The 5,039-nt window shown below is 36.1% G+C and overlaps 1 pseudogene; it reads right to left on the reverse strand.

Moving 5' to 3' along the window:
• Positions 1 to 2,227: 2,227 nt before the first annotated feature.
• LOC131918282 (large ribosomal subunit protein uL24-like) lies at positions 2,228 to 2,670 on the reverse strand (annotated as a pseudogene).
• Between the last annotated feature and the right edge of the window lie 2,369 nt (positions 2,671 to 5,039).

A 5,039-nucleotide genomic window follows, 5' to 3' on the forward strand; every position in this document is an offset into this window, starting at 1 on the left:
ATATATAATTTTAAATTAGTATATTTCTTAGACCTCACAGAAATGTTTGTTTGTGTGATGAACAGTGATTAATGCAGCTTCTCTAATATATATATATATGTTTGTGTGTGTGTGTGTGTGTGTGTGTGTGTGTGTGTGTGTGGCTTCATCTCAGCATCTCGTTCTTCACATCCCTCTATTAAATGCCAGTCTACTATTGAGAGGCGTGAGCTTAGTTACTCTTCAAGAATAACTGTTTCAGCTGCTGTTCCATTGCACATCAGAAGCCATCGGCCCACTGCCTGCTCAGCTGCCTTTGAAGAAAAGGGCACTGTACCTTTTCCGGATTGCGAAGGCCACTTCAGAGATGGTGCCATATTGTCCTGGCCTTAGAAGATGCCTTTTGATAAAGCCATAACCACACTTGTTTTGGCAAGAATCAGTAGTCTTTTGTTTGGTGTCCTGTCTGTCCATTTTGTCCTGTTGTCAGCAGTTGATTCGAGGATACTTTGTTGTCCAGCAGCTAACTTTTGCCACAATGAAAGTTAACTCCATACGCAATTTCTTCAATGCCCATATTTTCTCTGAAGTAGATTGGTACTGCCAGGAGCCACATGTCTCACAGCCATAACAAAAAGAAAAATTTTCTAAGTTATTAAAACATTTTAAATGCCATATTCTGTAGATCTCTGAAGGGTTGGAAGATGACCTGTCTATCTAAAATATATCTGCTCAATCTTGAAAATATACCTAATATGACTACAAGTTCTATTATAATGTCTAACTACTAACTTTCATTTCTTTATATCCTAATAGTTGGTAATAATAACATTCAAGGATCAGAAAATTGCATTACATTGTTAAATGAATGGTATAAATACAATTAGAAATATACATATAGCCTTTTCTAACAATATCAATTTCAATATATATAATTTGTATATAATATAAAACAATCCAATCCAATGTAAAATATTTAAAACTAGTAATTATCTTTTTCTTTTCTTTTCTTTCTTTTTTTTTTTAAAAAACAAGAACCTTAAATCTAATCTCCTTTGCTTAGCCCTTTTCCTAACCATCCAGCATTTCACCCCTATAACTGGCCCCGGGTTTGATTTTATTAATAAGACTCTCTAAGATTCCTGCTACATATATATATGTCAACTTCCTCCTCTTTTGAGTTAGAATTTTTCTTCTTGTTTCTTCTCCCTTGCTGCATATTTCAGGATAGCCAGTCCACCAAGCTTTTGGGAGATTCCCAGTCTCACCTCCAATATCACCTTAGAAGTGCTGAGATTAAGACAAGAACCACTGCATCTGTCTTTTTAACATCTGTTTCTGGGATACAAACTCAAGTGGTCAGGCTTGCTAAGCAAGTGATTTAATACAAAGGACTACCTCCTCATTTCTCAAATACTTACCTCTTACATTTTGTCTAGTGTAATGTGAATCTTAAAAGGTTGTATTAATAAAAACAAACCCAGAGCCAGATATTGAGGTGAACGCTAAAAGATCAGAGAGACAGAACACGCCACATCCAACCTCACTTGCTAACTTCTCAACGGATCCTGTTTCCAGGAATCCTCAGACTGGAAGCCTCTGAATCCTCACCTGAATGGATCTCAGCTGAACTGCTGCTAAAATCTAAAAGCTTAAAAAAGGCTCTAGTTTCTGGTCCTCATGCCTTATATACCTTTCTGCTTCCTGGAAATGTGGTGATAATTTATTTGTGCTGAAATGTGGTGATATTTTATTTGTATGTTAATAAATAGTTTGCCTGGAGTCAGAGTACATAGTAGCTACCCATAAACAAAAGCAAGGCGGTGGTAGCACATACTCTTAATCTGATCACATGGCAGGCAGATTCTCTGTGCATTCAAGGACACAGCCAAGCATGATGACCCACACCTTTAATCCCAGTACCCACCACAGAGACCTGGAGGTCTGTATAGACAGGCAGTGACAAGGAAGTGAGGTGGCTGGGCTAAGAGCCAATGAGAAGGTAGAATGGTAAGGCAATAAAGGCGTAGGTTAGACCGGAAGAAGCTGGCTCTCTTGGGAAGCTATGGCAGCGTGGTGAGCTAAGGTTATTTGATGGCTATCACTATTCCTTGGGTCTCTACGGCTTTCACCCCTGTATTTGGCTCTGTGCTTCTTACTTAATAAGACCATTTAGAAATTCGTCTACAATCTAGGATCCATTTTTTAACTTAAGCAGTCTTTAATGAAAGTGGTGTTTGAGATGACCCTACTCCTGCATCTTCTTAATCATTTCTTCCTTGTATTTGCCCATCTTCTTTCCTACTGGTCGAGACTTGGCTGTCCTTTCCAGGACTTTTTTTGTGTGTGCTATTTGTCACACTTTAGCCTGGTGATAACCACCTTGCTGAGCTGGATGCCCACGTAGACAGTTGTTCCATTTAGCCCTTGCTTGCTGCAGTTTCCCATGTAGATGACACATTTCTTTCCATACACTTGTACCACTTTGTGAATCTGCTGGCCTTTGTAGTGTCCTCAACCAACCTGACCTTTACCATCCTTTCAAATGGGCACGGATGGAACATTGTACTTCTGTCTCAGCTCTGTGGAAAGAGGGGAAGACGTGGTCTTCCTCCAAATGTGAGAAGGTGCATTGAAATGCCATTTGCGGTTCTTACTTCGGTCAAAAGTCATGAAGGGATTGAACTTCATTTTGCCGACTGCGATCCAGCGGTGGCCACAGAAGGCATCTATGATCCATTTTAAATTAATTAAAAATTTTCCATAATTTTACATGACTTCGGTGTATGAGTCAGGGTTCTCAAGAGGAACAGAACTTATAGAATGAATATATAGAGAGTTAATATATACTTGGAATTTATTAGACTGTCTTACAGGCTGTGCTCCAGCTACTCCCAACAATGACTGTCTTCAAAAGTAGGTCCAAGAATACAGTAGTTGTTCAGTCAAGGAAGCTGGATGTCTCAGTGGGTCTTCAGTATATGACGAATATCCAAAGAAATGGGCTCTAATGCCATTGAAGGAATAGACTTGCCAGCAAGAGTCACCACAGGAAGGCAAAATGATGAAAGCTTCCGTCGTCTTCCACATCCTTATATAGGTGACCACCAGAAAATGTGGCCCAGGTTGAAAGTGGATTTTCACACTTCAAAAGATATGTATTAAAAGCAGTCTTTCCCACTGCACATGATTCAATTTAGAAAAATTAAAATAAAATTCCTCACAGATGTGCATAGATGATTTTGTTTTAGTTAGTTCCAGATGTAGTCAGGTTGACAACTGAGAATAACCATCACATTCAGTTTATGATCATTCATTTTCATATGGAAGTGCAGCTGTCCTACTAACTTACTTTATAAAATGGTATCTTTTCTCCCTTTGAAATTATTTAATGCCATTATCAAAATCAGTCATGGACATCTGTTAATGAATTTCTTTGCAAAGCTCCACTGTATACTACAAAATCTAAAAAGATGCTTTTAAATATTACTGACCTTTTTGAAAGTTACAGGTTGTGATTGTATTAATATGATTTACTTTTCCTATTTTCTGAATCATCAATTGGACTGTTTACTAATTGAATTCTAATTATTTTGATTTAATTTGCTTATTCTCCCTAAATTCCAAACTTAATCATTGATTTGCATTATTTTATTTTGCAACCACATTATAATAATTTAAAAATTTTTGTATTTTGGACCATTTCACATATTTAAAAGTTACAAAGTTAGTGTATCAAATTATTATATACCTTTCAATTTGTTTTTTTCCATTATTGACATCATATGACAGATGTCAAATTACAAAATCTTTGTAGGTGTATTAAAATTATTTGAGTCATAAATTCTGTGTATATTTAACAAATTTTCCAGGAATACCTCCTTCTGTTCCATATTCCAGTGCAAATCTCCATTTCCCATTTAGTTCCTCTAGTCCTTGACTTTTCCCAGCAAATAATGGCATCTCATTCTGTCCCTGTTTTTCACAACCATCTCAATGTTAAAGAAGATTGATAATGTATTTTATGGATTTTTTAGTTATTATTTACCGTTATATTCTATATCAGGATAACACTGTGTTTATCAGTCTTTTTAGAGTGGGAAACAGAGTTTATGACCTCATCATAATATATCAGGGGCTACATAAAATCTACATAGCATTGCTGATGATGCTCAACTCTCATTACTTGGCTAAAGTCATGAGTTCTTAATTTAAAGTGCTTTTTTTTTCCCTTCTGTGTTTGTAAGTCAAAAATTTTATCACTTCATTCACACTCCCATTGAGGTTAGATTAAGTGCTCCTTTCTCTGAGACAATTGAAGTACATTATCTGAATTTATATGGTATTGGAAATTTCTCTTTTTCTTTTCACAGTTTCTTTTCTTTATTCAACATGTCAGTACAGGCACATTTATTTTTAGGTTGTACATTGGGCTGTAGTCTGATTCTATGCCTTGTTCTTAAATGTCTATTGGCTCTCAGCATAGGGAGCTTTCTATGTTATACCCTCTGTCCTTTCTCCAACTCTACACAGTCATAAACTTGAACATTACCTTACTTTCTGTGGCTGTAACATTCTCAAAGATCATTTTGTAAATTCCCTGCTCAAAACCCAGAATTTATTATTTTATCCCAAAGATCTAAAAGTCATTTTACTGAAGAAAATAATTAAGAAAGCAACTTCTGAGTACTAATATCATTGTTGTTGGGGTCCTTTCCCTTCTAGCTTTCTCAGTGGTCAGAAAGTATACATGTATAATAGGTACTGTATACATATATACATACATACATAACTGTTCTAGTGCTTGTTCATCTCTGGGTCTCTATTAAGCTAAACATAATTCATTAGCAAACTCTAATTCTAGCACAGTAAACACTTTAGCTTTGTTTCTTGCATGTATATAGTTTCCTTTCTAACAGCATTTCTATTAACCTTTAGTTATTTTATTCATTAGTTATTCTTTCAATGCTTGTTTACACATATAAAGCTTTAGAAACTGTTGATCTGCAGGTGGAGTTTTCCTGTGCTGAGGCCTCTTCCCCAATGAATGACTCATAGAC

The sequence above is a fragment of the Peromyscus eremicus genome, chromosome 8b, assembly GCF_949786415.1.
Source record: "Peromyscus eremicus chromosome 8b, PerEre_H2_v1, whole genome shotgun sequence".
In the NCBI taxonomy this organism is placed as follows: domain Eukaryota; kingdom Metazoa; phylum Chordata; class Mammalia; order Rodentia; family Cricetidae; genus Peromyscus; species Peromyscus eremicus.